Source organism: Lepidochelys kempii, chromosome 23, assembly GCF_965140285.1.
Source record: "Lepidochelys kempii isolate rLepKem1 chromosome 23, rLepKem1.hap1, whole genome shotgun sequence".
Classification (NCBI taxonomy): Eukaryota; Metazoa; Chordata; order Testudines; family Cheloniidae; genus Lepidochelys; species Lepidochelys kempii.
Window position 1 is genome coordinate 12,468,039 of NC_136402.1, and position 22,514 is coordinate 12,490,552.

Below are 22,514 nucleotides of genomic sequence, written 5' to 3' on the forward strand. Positions count from 1 at the left end.
TGAATATCTCCCTGTACTATATTGAAGCTTCAAATAAACTTTTCTGCTTCTCCACCCCGTTGTGATTATTGGGTGACGCATACTGGGCAACGAACCTTGCTGTTGCTTGCCTCGGGCACTCTGTGCCGGCAACATTACCAAACACAGCTGAATTTTAAATAAGCAGAATGTACTACCTGGAAATCTGGGTCCAGTAACTCTGAGTACCTGGTGGCGCTGGTTATGGGTGTCTGCTATCTTTGAACCCCAGGACTGAGTAATTGCTGTTGGTGAAGCCAGAGCTGGCTTTTCCAAAAGTTATTTATTAACTGAGGAGTGAAAAACGAAAGCAGCTTTCTCAGTGTGGGGGGAAGGGAGCGGGTGGGACTGTGGGTTTATTGCTCTTTATGGGACAACTACTCTATTCTTCTGCTAAACTAAAGTAAACAGCCCTTAGGTTCCTTTGTAAATACCAGCCTAAACCCCATGCGCTGCCTTTAAAGCATCTCTGAATGGGATTAGAAGAGCTGGGTGAAAATTTTCAAATCTCAAACTTTTTTCGGTGAAAAACAGGGACAGGTTTGTGATGAGGAAGGTGAATATCTTTTTTTTTAACTTCCCCTGCAGCACAGGCTTGGATCACCTGCTAGGGCAGCTGGGCGGATCTCACCTAATCTTTTCCCTGCCACTGCAGGAGCAGCAAGTGTAGAGATATGTTTGTACAAGATAATTATTTACAGAGGCTCGCTCAAAAGGGACTGTATTAGGACTATAGGAATTCTGAGCGGTCCCCTGGAAGCAGAGGTGCAGAACTCCGCATAGCTGTGCACAGCAGTTCACCACAGACACTCTCAGGTTTGTTTTAATAAAAGATTTATTCCTTTCTCATTCACTGGGTTGTTCTTTAATGAACCCCAAGACAAGATCTTGTGGGGGGAGGGATTTGAGTGGTTTGAGCATTGGCCTGCTAAACCCAGGATTGTGAGTTCAGTCCTTTAGGGGGCCATTTAGGGATCTGGGCCAAAAATTGGGGATTGGTCCTGCTTTAAGCAGGGGGTTGGATTAGATGACCTCCTGAGGTCCCTTTCAACCATGAGATTCTATGACCATTCCATGGTACCAGAAGGTCTGAATGAGAAAGAGACTGAGGTCATTTTGAGGTTAACTCCTTTGTTTGAAACTGAAAGCAGAGAAAAAAGAAGCCCGCAGAGGAGCAAATAGAAAAGAAACAAACACTTTTTTATGTATTGTATGAGCACAATAGTAGCTTGACTAGCTTAAGAAGGGAAGAAAGCCAAACCTGGATGTGTCGCAACCTACATCCAGTCTGTGAGTGTCAGGCAGTGTTGCAGAACACAAGAAAAAATTCTGACAGAAATTTGAATTGTATTTAGCAGCCACAAGGGAGAAAAATAATAAAGTGAAATCATCAATTTTTGCATGTTTTCAGGAAGGAAGCCTTGGATATTTAGAACACCTTTAAGTTTGAAGAAGGTGAAAGCATGAAGTTAAGTAAAATTCTGACTAAATTTGAGGAACATTGCATGCCAAAAAGGAATGAAAGCTTTGAGAGAGACATTTGTTTTACATGCACGAACAAAACTGATGCCACCATAGAACAATATGTCACATGATTAAGGCGAATCAGTAAAACCTGTAACTTTGGTGGACTGGCAGTGTCTGATCAGAGAGAGACTCATTTGTGGCATTAAAGACAATGTGCTAAGAGAGAGAGACTGCTCTGTGAAGGAGATTTCATTTTCGGAAAAGATCTCCAGGTATGCAAGGCAGAAGAAACTGTGTCAGCACAAGCCAAAGAGCTGAATTCACCAGAAGGGCTTATCCACATACTAACTACAAAAGAATATAGCCAGAAAAGGTCAAATCAAAAAGTGGAAACACCCGCTATGAAAAGCACTGCTGGTGGGGAGACAGCGTACAGATGGCTATGTGGAAGGTGTGGAGAACAACATGGCCCAAACCAGTGTTTTGCATTTGGGACACTGTGTCATAAATGTTGGGAAAATAATGTCCCCAATGCAGAAAAGTCAAGTGCCTGGAGTTGAAGACAACCTGTTTGAGGAGTTTTACATAGATGGGCTGGGATCAAGCAAACCGGATGGGAGGGCCTGGATACTGCCTATGAAAGTGAATGAAACAATTATTCTGATTATTATGATGAAGGGGCTTCCACTACTTACCTAGGTAATCTATTCCAGTGCTTGATTATCCTTAGAGTAAGAAAGTTTTCCTAAAACCTAACTTTAGACCACCCTTTCTGCAGATTAACACCATTACTTCATGTTTTACTTAACAGACATGGAGAACAATTTATCACCTCCTCTTCATAACTTGCACCTACAGTTTTGGCTTGAGATATATTTTCTGGGTGTGATTTGGATTTAGCTTGACATGGAAGAAATCTTGTAAGAACAACTGATTTTGTGAGACTTGCACAATTGAGACCAAAATTGACCCGCAGCTTATCAGATTTCACCACTGACCCTGAGCCTAGACACTAGCCCTGAACTGACTTTGAGTCTGAACTTGGGAGCTGGTCAATATTTTTCAAATTTCAAAAATTGGATGAAAATCCACATAAACTAGAAAAACATTCACAAAACTTTTCTCTTGATTTTTTTCTATCAACTCTAAGGTCATATGAAAGTATATGAATTTCAAAAATTTATATTTCAAAAAATCAGGAAAAAATCTAAAAGACTTTGTGAATTCTTCTCCACTTTTTTCTGATAAGCTCTGATGATCTCTTCACCTAGCCCTAACCCTAACCTAAATCTTAACAGAACTCCAGAAACAAACCCCTGTCTCCTTATCCCTTAAGTAGTTTGTTTAACTTCCTCTCCCTCTCATTGATATTCTGGGGAGAGGCAAAGAATTTTTCTCTAAACCTTTCTAATTTGTTTTTTTTCTAGTTGTAACTACAAGAAGAAAGGAAAGGTAAGAATTGGGTAATTCTATCATACCTCTCACGTTACAGACAGAAAGAGATTACTCCCACGTAATATATCAACTTGTGTCCAAGTCAGAGGGTTTGGTACTTACAGCAGCCCCCTCTAAATGGTGATGCTGTTGTGGGATATATATGGTACTTCAGCTGCCTACCTGGATTATGTTATGGCTGCCCACCATCACTATAGTATCTGAGGAAATGATAATGCTTGATAGCTAGTGACTTCATTCATGAAATCAGGGTCCCTTTGTGTTGGTCACTGAACACACAGGTAACAGAGAAGACTGTCCCTGCTCCAGACAGTTTAAAGTCTACATATTATTATTAATCATTAATTATATGTTTGCTCTTTTTTCAGAGTAGCAGCCATGTTAGTCTGTATTAGCAAAAAGAAAAGGAGTCTATTGCAACAGTGTCTAGAGGCCTCAAACAGGCTGGGCCCCATTGTGCTTGGTGCTGTACAAACACAGAGTATGACAGTCCCCAACTCTAAGAGTTGCAGTTTAAAAGGGGTGTGAACAAAGACAGAGTTTAGCTCCATTAGCGATCTGCAAAAAGAACAGGAGTACTTGTGGCACCTTAGAGACTAACAAATCTATTTGAGCATAAGCTTTCGTGGGCTACAGCCCACTTCATCAGATGCATGCAGTGGAAAATACAGTAGGATGATTTTATATACACAGAGAACATGAAACAATGGGTGTTACCAGGCACACTATAATGAGAGTGATCAGTTAAGGTGAGCTATTACCAGCAGGAATAATACCTGATCACTCTCATTATAGTGTGCCTGGTAACACCCATTGTTTCATGTTCTATGAGTATATAAAATCGTCCTACTGTATTTTCCACTGAATACATCCGATGAAGTGGGCTGTAGCCCACGAAAGCTTATGCTCAAATAAATTTGTTAGTCTCTATGGTGCCACAAGTACTCCTGTTCTTTTTGCGGATACAGGCTAACACGGCTGCTACTCTGAAACCTGTCATTAGTGATCTGGTGGCCATGTCCATCTGTGAGAGTCCTTCCCCACCAAGAAAACTCCAGCTAGCCTGGGGCAAAATCCACTAACAAGTGGTAAGCTTTGACCATGCAGTTCTGCACTAGTTGTTCCATGCAGGTTGTCAAGGCAGGGTTAAAATATCACAGTTTCCAGCAGAGGCATGGCCCTAGGATGATGTGGCTATGAGCTGCCTCCCACTCCAAGCCCGCTTCTGGTCAGAGGGAACAAGATAAGTTGCTTTCTCCTAATCCAGCAATACTGGGTTGCAAACCACTCATCAGAAAACAGAATTTCCATTGCACAGGAAATTCCAATATTTCAACATTTGTTTTCATGCCGAATAGGAATGAAAAATCAAAATGTTGACATTTTCTGCAACACCAAAATTCCTACAAAATAGTTTTGGAAACATTAAAAGGTTTTGTTTTCATAACATTGAAACATTATACTATACTATGACATATTAACTGTATGATTCATAAATATAGTATATATTATAAATAATTAAAATTAATATTTTAACAATATAAAAGTCACAGTGAAATGAATCGAAACAAAGTTGAAATGAAACCTGTTCGCCTTATTGAAGTGAAACTTTTGAAGTTATTGAAACAAAAAGTTTTAACAGTATTGAAATAAAATGAGAAAGTTGGAGTAATTCATTTTGACTTCCTCCAGTCAAAAATGTTGTCAAATCCACATGTTCCCATGAAACCCTTTCCAGTTCAACATAACTGAATTTTCCAACCAATTGCTAAGGCTGTGTGTGGCTCCATAGCAGCCTCTGTGTCACTTTTCTTGCATATACTTCTTAAAGGGAGATGGCTCTTAATTTCAAAATTCACTCCATAGTTTGGAACTGTGGTGCTTGGACTGCTTGGATGCAAGATTTCATTCAGCATCTTGATGAGACAGGGACTACTTGTGCAGTTCAGATGTGGATGCAGATTTGGATTCTAACTTACCACAGCCTCTATGTTCAGTCTGCATGAATTTCAGGATTTTGAGCCAGGTCCATCTCTTATTTTAGACTTTAAATATGACTCATGTCTCCTGTTCACTTGTGCAACTTTTCTCTTGCTTTTATTAGGTTGCAAAGCCTCCGTGAGAGGAACGATAATCCCACTGAAGATCAGTACATGGGTATGAAAATCAGACACATTAATCACTTATTCCTCTGAGCTACAGATGCATTTGCTGTTTGGTTTTTGAAGGAATGGGGAGTTTGGTGAAGTGTATGTAGTAATTCAGGGGCAAGGATCTCTGACAAGTCAGTTAAGAGCACATATTGGAATAAGTACGGAAATTATTTCCACCAGCAGCAATTTTTAACTACCAATGGTTCTGTCTACCTCAGTACTTAATTTATCAGCATGGTACCTAATGCTTTCCTCACTGATTAGAAAACATAACATCCTATTTTGCTCTCTATTAGCAGCTGAGTGGAAGAACTAGGAATAATCCCAGGTCTCTTGATTTTAACTGTAGCGACCAGTTCTCTGGGTCACATTGCCATTTTAAAGCTATGTTGATTATAACTGATTTCAGAAGCAGCTCTCTATGAATGTGCATCTGGCACAAATCAGGTCTGGAGTACAAATCCATCCCAAATTACCTCTTCTGGATGTATAGCTCAACAGGTTGATTTCAATAATCAGCTCTGAGTTTAAATATTTAAAAAAATATTTTTGGGAACTGTGTTGTACCTATTACATTTGCTGAGACACCAGTTAAATGTATTGTAAGGGGACAAATTCACTTTTTAAAGCTCCTTACAGCAAAATCTTACCTGAAACCCTGTTATAACAAAAATTGTTATAAATGTGACCTTTTTTTACAGATAACAATGGGGTTGCATATTCCCATGGCATGGTAAGTGATTATGCTGTGCTGTTAAGCCATAATGATACACTGAAAGTCTGACATATTACACAGCAATGATTTCCTATTTCCATGTATTTTCCTTAAAACATTTCTAATAAATTATAATTTCTATTATGATAGTGCTTCAAGGTCCCAGCTGTGATCAGAGCCATTAGGCACTGTATAGATATATAATTAGAGACAGTAAGTTTGTGAAACTGCTTTTTCGTTTGAGAAATTATACACAAAATTAAAAATATAAAGAATGGTCAAAATTGAAACAAAGTGTTTCAGATTTATTGAAAGAGAACATTTTGTTTGCCCCAAAACAATGTTTCCCTAGAATTGTGTGTCACAGAAAATCTGCAACATTTTTGTTTTTCACCTTGATTCTGGAGGAAAAAAAATTGAAGTCTCAAAATTTTCCATAGGACAGAAAACCTGTTTTCCATTGGGATATCATGTGTTCAGGGGAATTAAGCAGTTTAGAGTTATATCTCTTGCTATTTAGATATGTAAAAATGATCCTACTGTAATAACAAGAAAATAGCACCCTGCTATAATTCCTCAAGCTATCAAAACATGTATTAGTATATTACCAGGGTTTCCATGACTAATACAAAAATTATTAACATTGATATCCATTTTGTGGCAAATGTTTCATAGATGGAAATGTTAATTTACTAGTGAATACATCTACAGGATGATCTAGGGTGATCTTAGTGATGGCATTTTCAAACATGTATGAAGACAACAGGTTAGGTGAGATTGAATTCCCTCCTGTCCAATAACTAGTACTTATCCACAGAGATTTTTTCACTTACACACCACGGCAGGACTATATATTCTTATTTCATTTTTCAAGCAAGAAATATACAATCTGTATAGAGAAGAATCTCCTTCTGTGCTGAATTCAGCTGGATTCACCAAAAGATTGGGTGTTTATCTGGTTAACAAGGACACCTAGAATTACAGTATTCAGGGTTTACAAATCACCAAGACCTTTGGAAGAAATATAGCTGCCTGCTTCAGAGCATCAACCATCCTGGAACAATTAGGGTTAGAAGAGACTTTCCCCTATGGGCAGATTATTTCCTAGCTGCCTCTTGCAGGATTTGATTTTTATTATTATTATAGCTGGTTGAAAATTTTGTGACAGGACAGTTTTCCATCAGAAAATGCTGATTCAACAAAATCAAAATATTTCATGAAAATATTGAAATTTTTGAAAGAATGTTATCAAAACATTTCATTTCAATATAGTCAAAAATGTGTTTCAACTTTATGGTTTCAACTTTTATGTTAGAATAGAATAATAGTCTAGGCATTTAGACATTATATTATATTATACTATATTATCATAGAATCATAGAATATCAGGGTTGGAAGGGACCCCAGAAGGTCATCTAGTCCAACCCCCTGCTCGAAGCAGGACCAATTCCCAGTTAAATCATCCCAGCCAGGGCTTTATCAAGCCTGACCTTAAAAACCTCTAAGGAAGGAGATTCTACCACCTCCCTAGGTAACGCATTCCAGTGTTTCACCACCCTCTTAGTGAAAAAGTTTTTCCTAATATCCAATCTAAACCTCCCCCACTGCAACTTGAGACCATTACTCCTCGTTCTGTCATCTGCTACCATTGAGAACAGTCTAGAGCCATCCTCTTTGGAACCCCCTTTCAGGTAGTTGAAAGCAGCTATCAAATCCCCCCTCATTCTTCTCTTCTGCAGGCTAAACAATCCCAGCTCCCTCAGCCTCTCCTCATAAGTCATGTGTTCCAGTCCCCTAATCATTTTTGTTGCCCTTCGCTGGACTCTCTCCAATTTATCCACATCCTTCTTGAAGTGTGGGGCCCAAAACTGGACACAGTACTCCTTGGTGAGGCCTCACCAATGTCGAATAGAGGGGAACGATCACGTCCCTCGATCTGCTCGCTATGCCCCTACTTATACATCCCAAAATGCCATTGGCCTTCTTGGCAACAAGGGCATACTGCTGACTCATATCCAGCTTCTCGTCCACTGTCACCCCTAGGTCCTTTTCCGCAGAACTGCTGCCTAGCCATTCGGTCCCTAGTCTGTAGCTGTGCATTGGGTTCTTCCGTCCTAAGTGCAGGACCCTGCACTTAGCCTTATTGAACCTCATCAGATTTCTTTTGGCCCAATCCTCCAATTTGTCTAGGTCCTTCTGTATCCTATCCCTCCCCTCCAGCGTATCTACCACTCCTCCCAGTTTAGTATCATCCGCAAATTTGCTGAGAGTGCAATCCACACCATCCTCCAGATCATTTATGAAGATATTGAACAAAACCGGCCCCAGGACCGACCCTTGGGGTACTCCACTTGATACCGGCTGCCAACTAGACATGGAGCCATTGATCACTACCCGTTGAGCCCGACAATCTAGCCAGCTTTCTACCCACCTTATAGTGCATTCATCCAGCCCATACTTCCTTAACTTGCTGACAAGAGTACTGTGGGAGACCATGTCAAAAGCTTTGCTAAAGTCAAGAAACAATACATCCACTGCTTTCCCTTCATCCACAGAACCAGTAATCTCATCATAAAAGGCGATTAGATTAGTCAGGCATGACCTTCCCTTGGTGAATCCATGCTGGCTGTTCCTGATCACTTTCCTTTCATGCAAGTGCTTCAGGATTGATTCTTTGAGGACCTGCTCCATGATTTTTCCGGGGACTGAGGTGAGGCTGACTAGCCTGTAGTTCCCAGGATCCTCCTTCTTCCCTTTTTTAAAGATTGGCACTACATTAGCCTTTTTCCAGTCATCCGGGACTTCCCCGGTTCGCCACGAGTTTTCAAAGATAATGGCCAATGGCTCTGCAATCACAGCCGCCAATTCCTTCAGCACTCTCGGATGCAACTCGTCCGGCCCCATGGACTTGTGCACGTCCAGCTTTTCTAAATAGTCCCTAACCACCTCTATCTCCACAGAAGGCTGGCCATCTCTTCCCCATTTTGTGATGCCCAGCTCAGCAGTCTGGGAGCTGACCTTGTTAGTGAAAACAGAGGCAAAAAAAGCATTGAGTACATTAGCTTTTTCCACATCCTCTGTCACTAGGTTGCCTCCCCCATTCAGTAAGGGGCCCACACATTCCTTGGCTTTCTTCTTGTTGCCAACATACCTGAAGAAACCCTTCTTGTTACTCTTGACATCTCTGGCTAGCTGCAGCTCCAGGTGCGATTTGGCCCTCCTGATATCATTCCTACATGCCCGAGCAATATTTTTATACTCTTCCCTGGTCATATGTCCAACCTTCCACTTCTTGTAAGCTTCTTTTTTATGTTTAAGATCCACTAGGATTTCACCATTAAGCCAAGCTGGTCGCCTGCCATATTTACTATTCTTTCGACTCATTGGGATGGTTTGTCCCTGTAACCTCAACAGGGATTCCTTGAAATACAGCCAGCTCTCCTGGACTCCTTTCCCCTTCAAGTTAGGCCCCCAGGGGATCCTGGCCATCCGTTCCCTGAGGGAGTTGAAGTCTGCTTTCCTTAAGTCCAGGGTCCGTATCCTGCTGCTTACCTTTCTTCCCTGCGTCAGGATCCTGAACTCAACCAACTCATGGTCACTGCCTCCCAGATTCCCATCCACTTTTGCTTCCCCCACTAATTCTACCCGGTTTGTGAGCAGCAGGTCAAGAACTAGCCCCCCTAGTTGGCTCCTCTAGCACTTGCGCCAGGAAATTGTCCCCTACGCTTTCCAAAAACTTCCTGGATTGTCTATGCACCGCTGTATTGCTCTCCCAGCAGATATCAGGAAAATTAAAGTCACCCATGAGAATCAGGGCATGCGATCGAGTAGCTTCCGTGAGCTGCTGGAAGAAAGCCTCATCTACCTCATCCCCCTGGTCAGGTGGTCTATAGCAGACTCCCACCACTACATCACTCTTGTTGCACACACTTCTAAACTTAATCCAGAGACACTCAGGTTTTTCTGCAGTTTCGTACCGGAGCTCTGAGCAGTCATACTGCTCCCTTACATACAGTGCTACTCCCCCACCTTTTCTGCCCTATTATATTATATATGAGTCAAAATGATAAAGTCACAATGAATCATTCTATATCTATATTATATATATATTCTATATCTATTATATTATTATTATTAATATATATACATTATATATATATATATATATATATATATATATATATATATATATATATTCTATATCTATTATATTATATATGAGTCAAAATGATAGTCACAATGAATCATTCCAGCCTTTCAGAAATGAAGCATTTTGATAAGGCCATTTCAATATTTCTGGAATGAAAAATTTCAGATATTTAGTGTCTTGGTCAATTTTCCCATTTTGACTTTTCATTCCAGTTTTGAACAAAAAGAAATTTCAAAATGTCTCAATTTCCCAAGGACCAGAAATTCAGTTTTCTGGCCAGTTCAATGATGCAGTAATGCCTTGAAGCTCCGGGCATTGATCAGCATCCTATTAAACTACGCTCTGTACACACACACATTACAAACAGATGGCCACTGAGTTGAGGAGCTTACAACCTAAGGCCTCCATCCTGCAAATTCTTATGCACATGCTTAACTTGATGCTGTGTGTGCAGTCCTATTGAAGTCAATGGAGATGCTTGCAATGTGTAAAGTAAAGCAGTACATTCATCTCTGAGGACTGTTGGTTGGTCTGTGTAATATCCATTTCCTCCTGAAGCCTCTGCTGCCAGCGTCAGATTTGACTAGTTATAAAGTACACATGGATTTGTTGGGGCTGATTATCTATAGTTTGTACAGTATTCTGAGATCCGCAAGTGAAAGTCACAATGCAGTTTTGCCATTGACTTCCGTGGAACCACTATTTCACCCAGTATGTTCATTATTTAGTTATGATCAATTAACAAAATTCCCCCTTCCCATTTAATAATGGGTATGTTTGATCACTCTCTGAGAAGCTACTTTGGCTATGCTTTTAAATCTCAGCTTTCTGGCAGCATTTCAGTCAGAAAATAGCACCTTTGCACCCAGTTTAACATGCCCCCATTGATTTAAAGGGCAAAGAAGCCCCGGAGCCAATCTATCAAAATTTTGATCTAGAGGATGTGCCTCGTTCTACACTTCCCTCCAAACAGAAGTATGAATCTGCCTTTCCGCTATATGTGAATGGTAAGTGATCCACTCCACTCACGGCCTCAGCCCGGACTCAGCAAGGTCTTAAACACTCGTATACATTTCACCAGATATGTAATTAGTGGGATTGTCCATGTGCTTCAAATTATGCATGTGCTTATTTACCAGGGCCTGGATCCTTGTCACTTATTCATACTTATGTAGAGCTTTCTCCACCAGGAGAACTAGGGTGAAATTGACCCCTTCTGCCCTAAGCTTGAGGAATCTGATTTTCCATAGAAGTGGGGCCAGAAATAGAATGAGAACAATCAGAGGCAGAACCAGGTCTTTCTCCCTGACCCATGGAGGAGCAGCCTGAATTCATTGCATTCTAACATTCAGAAGGGTAAACTAGTGGGGAAAATGTTTCCTGTAGGCTGACTCCCACCAGTGAGAGATTTTGAAATCTCTGATTAAATGCAAACTGGAAATAAGGTTCTCATTTTGACAATGAGGGTGACTCACCCTTCGAACAAGGGAAGTGGTGGATTCTCCATCACTTGATATCTTCAGGTCAAGACTGGACTCCTCTGTGGAAGATGCTTTAGCCAAACAAAAATTATTGGGCTCAACTGAAAGGTAACTGGGTGAAATTCACGGGTCTGTGCTATACAGGAGGTCAGATTAGATGATCTAATGGTCCCTTCTGGCTTTAAACTCTATGAATCAAGGAAACTTTGACCCAAGAAAGAGAAGATAGACTAAAAATATCAGACTGAATGGGTTTTGCTTCCAGGCACTTGGAGTCTTTTGGTCAAGATCAATGGAAAGCCTAGCAATAATTTGAATGAGTCCTGGGTCAGGCCCGTTACCACTAGAAGTGTTGCAATTTCATATTAAGTTGAATTATGGATACCCTGGAATTTCATAATACAAAAACCAGCCTCCAAATCACAGATATGAATCTGCAATTACTATAATATCATAAAGTTTGTTCTATTGCCTTTGTGAAACTGGCTGGGATTCCCATGTCTTTTTTAGGGGCAGGTAAGTGGCAAAATAAGCCCTGAGCAAATATCTGAAAATGGTGATGTTTGGTTGGTTGTTTTGGTTTGTTTTTTTTCAAATATTTGCTCAGAAAGAAACTCTGGATTTTCCTTGATGGCGTTCTCATCCTTCATACGTTTGCTTCCTGCACCACTCCATTGATGAGTTTGCTTCAGTATGGTCATGGAGTCAGAAAATCAGAAGTAAATGTTAGATCAAGAGTCAGAGAGAGAGAATTTCTAATTCAGCCGTGAGTGTTCACACTGCAAACCTGACTGAGTTACCCTCAACCAACCACTGAAGAGATTAAAATGACCTGTTAGATTTATATTATAAAATGCAATGAACTTAATGTAAATGGGCTACACACCAAGAATATTTTGTTGAAATTGTTTAATTAATAAATTCTTGTTGTTAATAAATTTGAGATAATCACAATCTGTTCAGCCAATTTGTAAAGAGAAAAAAATTGTCTAACAAGTTAAAACTAAAGGAGAACTTGTAGCACCTTAGAGACTAATAAATTTATTTGAGCATAAGCTTTCGTGAGCTACTGCTCACTTCATCGGATGTGTCATAAATATAAAGGGAAGGGTAAACCCCTTTGAAATCCCTCCTGGCCAGAGGAAAAACTCCTCTCACATGTAAAGGGTTAAGAAGCTAAAGGTAACCTCGCTGGCACCTGACCAAAATGACCAATGAGGAGACAAGATACTTTCAAAAGCTGGGAGGAGGGAGAGAAACAAAGGGTCTCAGTCTGTCTATATACTGTCTTTGCCGGGGATAGACCAGGAATGGAGTCTTAGAACTTTTAGTAAGTAATCTAGCTAGGTACGTGTTAGATTATGATTTCTTTAAATGGCTGAGAAAGAATTGTGCTGAATAGAATAACTATTTCTGTCTGTGTATCTTTTTTGTAACTTAAGGTTTTGCCTAGAGGGGTTCTCTATGTTTTGAATCTAATTACCCTGTAAGGTATCTACCATCCTGATTTTACAGGGGCGATTTCTTTATTTCTATTTACTTCTATTTCTATTAAAAGTCTTCTTGTAAGAAAACTGAATGCTTTTTCATTGTTCTCAGATCCAAGGGTTTGGGTGTGTGGTCACCTATGCAAATTGGTGAGGCTTTTTATCCAACATTTCCCTGGAAAGGGGGGGTGCAAGTGTTGGGAGGATTGTTCATTGTTCTTAAGATCCAAGGGTCTGGGTCTGTAGTCACCTAGGCAAATTGGTAAGGCTTTTTACCAAACCTTGTCCAGAAAGTGGGGTGCAAGGTTTTGGGAAGTATTTTGGGGGGAAAGACGTGTCCAAACAGCTCTTCCCCAGTAACCAGTATTTGTTTGGTGGTGGTAGTGGCCAATCCAAGGACAAAGGGTGGAATATTTTGTACCTTGGGGAAGTTTTGACCTAAGCTGGTAAAGATAAGCTTAGGAGGTTTTTCATGCAGGTCCCCACATCTGTACCCTAGAGTTCAGAGTGGGGGAGGAACCTTGACAGGATGCATTCAGTGGAAAATACAGTGGGGAGATTTATATACACAGAGAACATGAAACAATGGGTGTTACCATACACACAGTAAGAAGAGTGATCACTTAAGATGAGCTAATACCAGCAGGAGAGCAGGGGGGCGGGGAGAGAAAACCTTTTGTAGTGATAATCAATGTGGGCCATTTCCAGCAGTTGACAAGAATATATGAGGAACAGTGTGGGGTGCAGGGGGGAAATAAACATGGGGAAATAGTTTTACTTTGTGTAATGACCCATCCACTCCCAGTCTCTATTCAAGTCTAAGTTAATTGTATCCAGTTTGCAAATTAATTCCAATTCAGCAGTCTCTCACTGGAGTATATTTTTGAAGTCTTTTTGTTGAAGAATTGTCACTTTTAGGTCTCTAATCGAGTGACCAGAGAGATTGAAGTGTTCTCCGACAGGTTTTTGGATGTTATAATTCTTGACGTCTGATTTGTGTCCATTTATTCTTTTACGTAGAGACTGTCCAGTTTGACCAATGTACATGGCAGAGGGGCATTGCTGGCACATAATGGCATATATCACATTGGTAGATGTGCAGGTGAATGAGCCTCTGATAGTGTGGCTGATGTGATTAGGCCCTATGATGGTGTCTCCTGAATAGATATGTGGGCACAGTTGACAACGGGCTTTGTTGCAAGGATAGGTTCCTGGGTTAGTGGTTCTGTTGTGTAGTGTGTGGTTGCTGGTGAGTATTTGCTTCAGGTTGAGGGGCTGTCTGTAAGCAAGGACTGGCCTGTCTCCCAAGATCTGTGAGAGTGATGGGTCGTGCTTCAGGATAGGTTGTAGATCCTTGATGATGCATTGGAGAGGTTTTAGTTGGGAGCTGAAGGTGACGGCTAGTGGTGTTCTGTTATTTTCTTTGTTGGGCCTGTCCTGTACTAGGTGACTTCTGGGAACTCTTCTGGCTCTGTCAAACTGTTTCTTCACTTCAGCAGGTGGGTAGTGTAGTTGTAAGAATGCTTGAAACTAAGTTAAAACTAATTTTTTAAAAGTGGATCACGATTTTGGGCACCTACACTGATGCATCTTAGAAAAACCCGATTTTCACAAAATCAGGCCCTTTTGAGGTGTCTTAATATGTGCTCCTAAAATCACTAGTCACTTTTGAAAATTTAGGCCCAAAGTTCTATAAATATCTGCCCCAGATTTAGCCATAAATCAGGAGTCCCACCTCCACATTCGGCATGATCGTTTGCAGTCTCAACAGAGAGTTCACACTTAGAACGGACAAATGCACTGAAACAGGGCTAGATTCTGCCCTTTTACTTATAGGGAGCACTCATGTGCTACGCGCATAACTGCCTAGTAGAGTAAGGTACTTTTCAAAGTGACTAAGAGTGGCAGAACCAGGCCTGCAATTTCAGAGAATCATAGAACCGTGGGGTCAGAAGGGACTGCAAGGGCCACCTAATCTAACCCCTGCCAACATGCAGGATTTGTTGTGTCCAAACCATCCAAGACAGATGGCTATCCAGCCTCTTTCTGAAAACCTCCAGTGAAGGAGATTCTACAACTTCCATAGGCAGTCTGTTCCATTGTCCTACTGTTCTTACCATTAGGAAGTTGTTCCTGAGATTTAATCTCTATCTTCTATGCTGTAACATCCCATCTGGTGGCCTCTCTGGGGGAAGGTTGAAGATAGATGGACAGATTGATAGATAGTGGGTTTGAACAGGAAATTGCATTGCTTCTGTGTTTCTTATGCAGAGAGAGGATTTCATTCTTGAGGGACTGCACCATGCACCAATTTTACATTCACCTCCAAATAATTATAAACCAATTGCCAGACTAATATTTGCAAAAACTGGGATTTGGTCCTAGACCAGAATTTATTGAAGAGGTGGGTGATTTGATGTGCACATGGGGTAAATAAGGACAGACACAGGGATGGATTTTGCATGGCAGGCTGCAACTTCATTAAACTTAACACAGGGGAGAGGCACTATCTGCCGTGTCGTCCATACTCTCACCCACCAGGCATTTTAAGTGGTCACAGTGTAATGGTTACAGGCTCCTGAGAGGAAGGCAACAATCCCACCAGCCTCTGCTAATTTGGCCTGATGGGAAGAAAAATTCCTTCCTGATCCCCAAACAGGCCATCGGTCAGACCCACAGCACTGGCATGACGCAACTCTGAAACTACTATTACAGGGGTGGGGCTGGGGCTGCTGAAATGGAGTAAAAAGAGTCTCCACATGGCCCAGGCTAGGGCTTAAATTAACCAAAGGTGACAGCAAGGGACCAATCAACTTCCCTCTGTCCCTGGCTGGCTAAGAGGTGGATAGAACCTCTGAAGTGAGTGCTCTCCTCCCCCTTTCTATTGGGGCTGTCCCAATCACCTCTGGCTCCATCAAGTTTTCCACCCATTGAGGCAGGTGGGTGGCACCATCTTTTTCTCATTTTTGCATGCCTGGAACCAGTGTCCAGACAGCCACTGCAGGGGTCTGAGAGTCCATCTCGTCCCCTATTCCAGTGTCCAGTCCAAGTCACAATTTAGCCTGTAACATTTACATTCTGTCTCTGGAATACAGGCTGTATAAATCATATCTCTCTCAGCAACCTTCACTTAAATCAATGGTGTGTTTTGTTTGGGATAGGGTGAAATTCCCTGGGGATCAATGGTGTAAGATCTGCAGGTGGCTAATATGTTTTCCATGTTTCCTTCTCATTTTCCTGTAGACTTGTACAATCCATGAGAGGTGCAGGATGTTGGAAGATAAGTGTCTCAGTTTAGTTTTTTCAAAGATTGATTTCAATTTGTCAGAGCCAGCAGAAGAGGAAAGAAGAGGACACTCAGGCAGTGAAGGGACGTTTCAGAAATTTGGAAATATGCAGAATTTTTGGTTTTTGAAGAGAGAAATAAAGAGCAACATGAGTTTAACCTACCTGATTTCTTAACTGGGGATGAGGATGTGTGTCAATTTCAGTCTAGTTCCTCCTATGCAAAGGGAGCATGTGAGTTTGATGTAAATAGATGGTGCTGTATTATAAATCATAATTTTATTTCTCTTACATGTATGCTGGACTGTAATGCATGAGAGGGCTCGCTTTATTATTGGATCATATGAGTCAGAATTTTCTTTTTGTTATCTTTATCTCTATACAACTATTACTTTCAGTTTCCTTTCTTTCAATATATGCAAAATAAAATTTAAAAAAGAAAAACAAGTATTGTGCAGTAATGTGTACAGAACTGAGCAAATCTTTAAAAAAGGGAAGAAGGAAGATCCTGGGAACTACAGGCCGGTCAGCCTCACCTCAGTCCCCGGAAAAATCATGGAGCATGTCCTCAAGCAATCAATTCTGAAGCACTTAGATGAGAGGAAAGTGATCAGGAACAGTCAGCATGGATTCACCAAGGGAAAGTCCTGCCTGACTAATCTAATTGCCTTTTATGATGAGATAACTGGTTCTGTGGATGAAGGGAAAGCAGTGGACGTGTTATTCCTCGACTTTAGCAAAGCTTTTGACACGGTCTCCCACAGTATTCTTGTCAGCAAGTTAAAGAAGTATGGGCTGGATGGATGCACTACAAGGTGGGTAGAAAGTTGGCTAGATTGTCGGGCTCAATGGGTAGTGATCAATAGCTCCATGTCTAGTTGGCTGCTGGTATCTAGCGGAGTGCCCCAAGGGTCAGTCCTGGGGCCGGTTTTGTTCAATATCTTCATTAATGATCTGGAGGATGGTGTGGATTGCACCCTCAGCAAGTTTGCAGATGACACTAAACTGGGAGGAGTGGTAGATACGCTAGAGGGTAGGGATAGGATACAGAGGGACCTAGACAAATTGGAGGATTGGGCCAAAAGAAATCTGATGAGGTTCAACAAGGACAAGGGCAGAGTCCTGCACTTGGGACGGAAGAATCCAATGAACCGCTACAGACTAGGGACCGAATGGCTAGGCAGCAGTTCTGCAGAGAAGGACCTAGTGGTGACAGTGGACGAGAAGCTGGATATGAGTCAACAGTGTGCCCTTGTTGCCAAGAAGGCCAATGGCATTTTGGGGTGTATAAGTAGGGGCATTGCCAGCAGATCGAGGGACATGATCATTCCCCTCTATTCGACATTGGTGACGCCTCATCTGGAGTACTGTGTCCAGTTTTGGGCCCCACACTACAAGAAGGATGTGGAGAAATTGGAGAGAGTCCAGCGAAGGGCAACAAAAATGATTAGGGGTCTGGAACACATGACTTATGAGGAGAGGCTGAGGGAACTGGGATTGTTTAGTCTATGGAAGAGAAGAATGAGGGGGGATTTGATAGCTGCTTTTAACTACCTGACAGGTGGATCCAAAGAGGATGGATCTAGACTATTCTCAGTGATAGCAGATGACAGGACAAGGAGTAATGGTGTCAAGTTGCAGTGGGGGAGGTTTAGGTTGGATATTAGGAAAAACTTTTTCACTAGGAGGGTGGTGAAAAAGGGAAGAAGGAGGATCCTGGGAACTACAGGCCAGTCAGCCTCACCTCAGTCCCTGGAAAAATCATGGAGCAGGTCCTCAAAGAATCAATCCTGAAGCACTTGCATGAGAGGAAAGTGATCAGGAACAGCCAGCATGGATTCACCAAGGGAAGGTCATGCCTGACTAATCTAATCGCCTTTTATGATGAGATTACTGGTTCTGTGGATGAAGGGAAAGCAGTGGATGTATTGTTTCTTGACTTTAGCAAAGCTTTTGACACGGTCTCCCACAGTATTCTTGTCAGCAAGTTAAGGAAGTATGGGCTGGATGAATGCACTATAAGGTGGGTAGAAAGCTGGCTAGATTGTCGGGCTCAACGGGTAGTGATCAATGGCTCCATGTCTAGTTGGCAGCCGGTATCAAGTGGAGTGCCCCAAGGGTCGGTCCTGGGGCCGGTTTTGTTCAATATCTTCATAAATGATCTGGAGGATGGTGTGGATTGCACTCTCAGCAAATTTGCGGATGATACTAAACTGGGAGGAGTGGTAGTTACGCTGGAGGGGAGGGATAGGATACAGAAGGACCTAGACAAATTGGAGGATAAGGCCAAAAGAAATCTGATGAGGTTCAATAAGGATAAGTGCAGGGTCCTGCACTTAGGACGGAAGAACCCAATGCACAGCTACAGACTAGGGACCGAATGGCTCGGCAGCAGTTCTGCGGAAAAGGACCTAGGGGTGACAGTGGACGAGAAGCTGGATATGAGTCAGCAGTGTGCCCTTGTTGCCAAGAAGGCCAATGGCATTTTGGGATGTATAAGTAGGGGCATAGCGAGCAGATCGAGGGACGTGATCGTTCCCCTCTATTCGACATTGGTGAGGCCTCATCTGGAGTACTGTGTCCAGTTTTGGGCCCCACACTTCAAGAAGGATGTGGATAAATTGGAGAGAGTCCAGCGAAGGGCAACAAAAATGATTAGGGGACTGGAACACATGAGTTATGAGGAGAGGTTGAGGGAGCTGGGATTGTTTAGCCTGCAGAAGAGAAGAATGAGGGGGGATTTGATAGCTGCTTTCAACTACCTGAAAGGGGGTTCCAAAGAGGATGGCTCTAGACTGTTCTCAATGGTAGCAGATGACAGAACTAGGAGTAATGGTCTCAAGTTGCAGTGGGGGAGGTTTAGATTGGATATTAGGAAAAACTTTTTCACTAAGAGGGTGGTGAAACACTGGAATGCGTTACCTAGGGAGGTGGTAGAATCTCCTTCCTTAGAGGTTTTTAAGGTCAGGCTTGACAAAGCCCTGGCTGGGATGATTTAACTGGGAATTGGTCCTGCTTCGAGCAGGGGGTTGGACTAGATGACCTTCTGGGGTCCCTTCCAACCCTGATATTCTATGATTCTATGAAACACTGGCATGCGTTACCTAGGGAGGTGGTGGAATCCCCTTCCTTAGAAGTTTTTAAGGTCAGGCTTGACAAAGTCCTGGCTGGGATGATTTAGTTGGGATTGGTCCTGCTCTGGGTAGGGGGTTGGACTAGATGGCCTCCAGAGGTCCCTTCCAACTCTGTTATTCTATGATTCTATGAAATATTTGATTTTTTTCATCTCAGGAACCAGACTAAAATGTCGTTATTTTGAACCAGAGCTGATTTTGTTTTGTTTTTTTCACCAAAGCAAAAAAAAAAAAAAAAAGTTGTTGTTGGGTTTGTTTGTTTGTTTTCCATTTTGGATAGAAAACATCCAGAACTATACGGAATGAAAAATCTGAAACTAAACTAATTGGGGTGAGGGTTATTTTTGTTCTTTTTTTTTGTTTGTTTTAATTCTGAGGTTTTTTTATTGGAGATGAAACTTTTTTTGGTTTTTTATTTAATTTAGTTTTCAAGTGATTTTCCACCCCTTAAAAATAAATATACCTAAAGTTCAAAATTAAAATGTTATTTTGAAGTGGAAAAGACGCAATGTTTCATTTTGAAATGGTTGAATTTCAAACTATCGGGCATGTTTTCTAATTCTCAGGACTCTTCTGTAGCCTGACCCAAAGTTGGGTATTTATAATTGTAACTTGAGGATTAACAGGTTCTTGTCCCAAGATCAGGCCCAGTAAGATTATGTCAGCTATGTTCTGTGGGTGGCTGATGATGTCAGTATTCTGGACAAAATTCCCCCTCTGGCATGCCACTTTCAGGTCCCTATAACTTATGAGTTACTTAAGTTTATCTATGCCAAAGGTTATAGGCCTCAAGCCTCACACTATCTACTAAAGCCAAATCTTACAGGATAAAAGCCTGTAGCTTCCTTGCATTACTACTAAATATAATAAAGCAGAATAACAAAGCAATGAATATAATACAGGTAAGCTGGCCCACTGGGCTACATTTCTCTGACCCCTCTCCAATTTATCAACATTCTTCTTAAATTGTGGACACCAGAACTGGGCGCAGTATTCCAGCAGCAGTCGCACTGCCACCAAATTTAGAGGTATAATAACCTCTCTATTTCTAGTCAAGATTCTCCTTTGTATGCATCCAAGCTTCACATTAGCCCTATTGGCCATAGCATTGCACTGGGAGCTCATGTTCAGCTGATTATTGGTCCTGCTGGTGTTGGTGTTGGTCCTTCTTTGAGCAGAGGGTTGGACTTCCAACCCTAATAGTCTATGATTCTATGAATGGGGAGAAATTGATGTCAAGCAGAGAAAAGCACATTTTTGAAGGCAAGAAAACATTTGAGGAACCATTAGAAAAGCGTATATTTGGTGAAAGGGAGGGCAAGTTAATTTAGTGCTCTCAAAAAAAGAATGGCAGTAGAACTAGACAAAACATGGTATTATTGGGAAACAGGACTTTTGCAAGTTTCTTCCACACAGCTCTGCCAATCCAATAGCACCCTTACTATTCCAGTCTTGGATGTCTCCTAAAGAGAGAAGGCAGCCGCTGGAAGAAGGCAGCAGCAGCTGTTCTCAGTGATGGCAGATGGCAGAACAAGGAGCAATGATCTCAAGTTTCAGTGGGAGAGGTCTAGGTTGGATATTAGGAAACACTATTTCACTAGGAGGGTTGTGAAGCACTGGAATGGGTTACCTAGGGAGGTGGTGGAATCTCCATCCTTAGGTTTTTAAGGCCTGGCTTGACAAAGCCCTGTCTGGGATGAGTTAGTTGGTGTTGGTCCTGCCTGGAGCAGGGGTTGGACTACATGACCTCCTGAGGTCCCTTCCAACCCTGATATTCTATGATTCTATGATTATCCACCATGATCCCAAAATCTTTTTCAGTCACTGCTTCCCAGGAAAGAGCCCCCACATCCTATAAGTATGGCCAACATTCTTTGTTCCTAGATGTATACATTTACATTTAGATGATCCGGGTGTAATAGACCAGTGAGCCTTACTTGGAATGGAAATGATCATTAGAAATAGAATTATAGGTCACCTTCATGATCATGACATGGTAGGGACTAGCCAGCACGGTTTCTGCAATGGAAAAGCATGTCTTTCTAATCCACTAGATAGTAGATAAAGGAGAACCAATTAATATAATTTATTTGGCCTTTCAGTAGCCTTTGACAAAGTCCCTTTTAGGTGGTTAGTAAAGAAACTAAGTAAGGCTATCGATTAATCGCAGTTAACTCACATGATTAACTCAAAAAATTTAATCAGGATTTTAAAAATTAATCACGATTAATCGCAGTTTTAATTGCACTGTAGAATACCAATTGAAATGTATTAAATATTTTGGATGATTTTCTACATTTTCATGTACATTGTATGCTGTGTTGTAATTGAAATCAAGGTGCATATTATTTTTATTACAAATATTTTCACAGTAAAAATGATAAAAGAAATAGTATTTTTCAATTCACCTCATACAAATACTGTAGTGCAATCTCTTTGTTGTGAAAGTGCAACTTACAAATGTAGATTTTTTTTGTTACATAACTGCACTCAAAAACAAAACAACGTAAAACTTCAGAGCCTACAAGTCCACTCAGTCCTATTTCTTGTTCAGACAATCTCTTAGACAAACAAGTTTGTTTACAATTACAGACGACAGTGTGGCCCTCTTCTTATTTACAATTTCACCAGAAAGTGAGAACAGGCATTTGCATGGCACTTTTGTAGCTGGCATTACAAGGTATTTACTTGTCAGATATGATAAACAATCATATGGACCTTCATGCTTCAGCCCACCATTCTGGAGGACATGTTTCCATGCTGATGATGCTCATTAAAAAAAGAATGTGTTAATTAAATTTGTGACTGAACTCCTTGTGGGAGAATGGTATGTCCCCTGCTCTGTTTTACCCGCATTCTGCCATATATTTCATGTTATAGCAGTCTCGGATGATGACCCAGCACATGTTAGTTTTAAGTATACTTTCACTGTAGATTTCACAAAACACAAAGAAGGTACCAATGTGAGATTTCTAAGCGACCCAAGGTGTAAGAATCTGAAGTGCCTTCCAATATCTAAGAGGGACGCAGTGTGGAGCATGCTTTCAGAAGTCTTAAAAAAGCAACACTCTTTGCTTTTTTAAGCAGAAACTACAGAACCTGAACCACCAAAAAAGAAAATCAGCCTTCTGCTAATGGGATCTGATTCAAATGATGAAAATGAAAATGC

At 41.3% G+C, this 22,514-nt stretch overlaps 1 long non-coding RNA gene across 2 annotated transcripts; it reads left to right on the forward strand.

The window, feature by feature from the left end:
• The first annotated feature begins 685 nt into the window (after positions 1-685).
• Positions 686-16,563, forward strand: LOC144929752 (uncharacterized). Of its 2 annotated transcripts, none has more exons than XR_013634953.1 (7): positions 686-834; positions 1,430-2,184; positions 2,913-2,937; positions 5,045-5,097; positions 5,795-5,826; positions 10,854-10,965; positions 16,170-16,563. It is a non-coding gene; the product is annotated as an uncharacterized LOC144929752 (long non-coding RNA). The 2 variants fall into 2 exon arrangements; XR_013634952.1 differs by lacking the exon at positions 16,170-16,563 and adding an exon at positions 12,047-12,891.
• Positions 16,564-22,514: the final 5,951 nt, after the last annotated feature.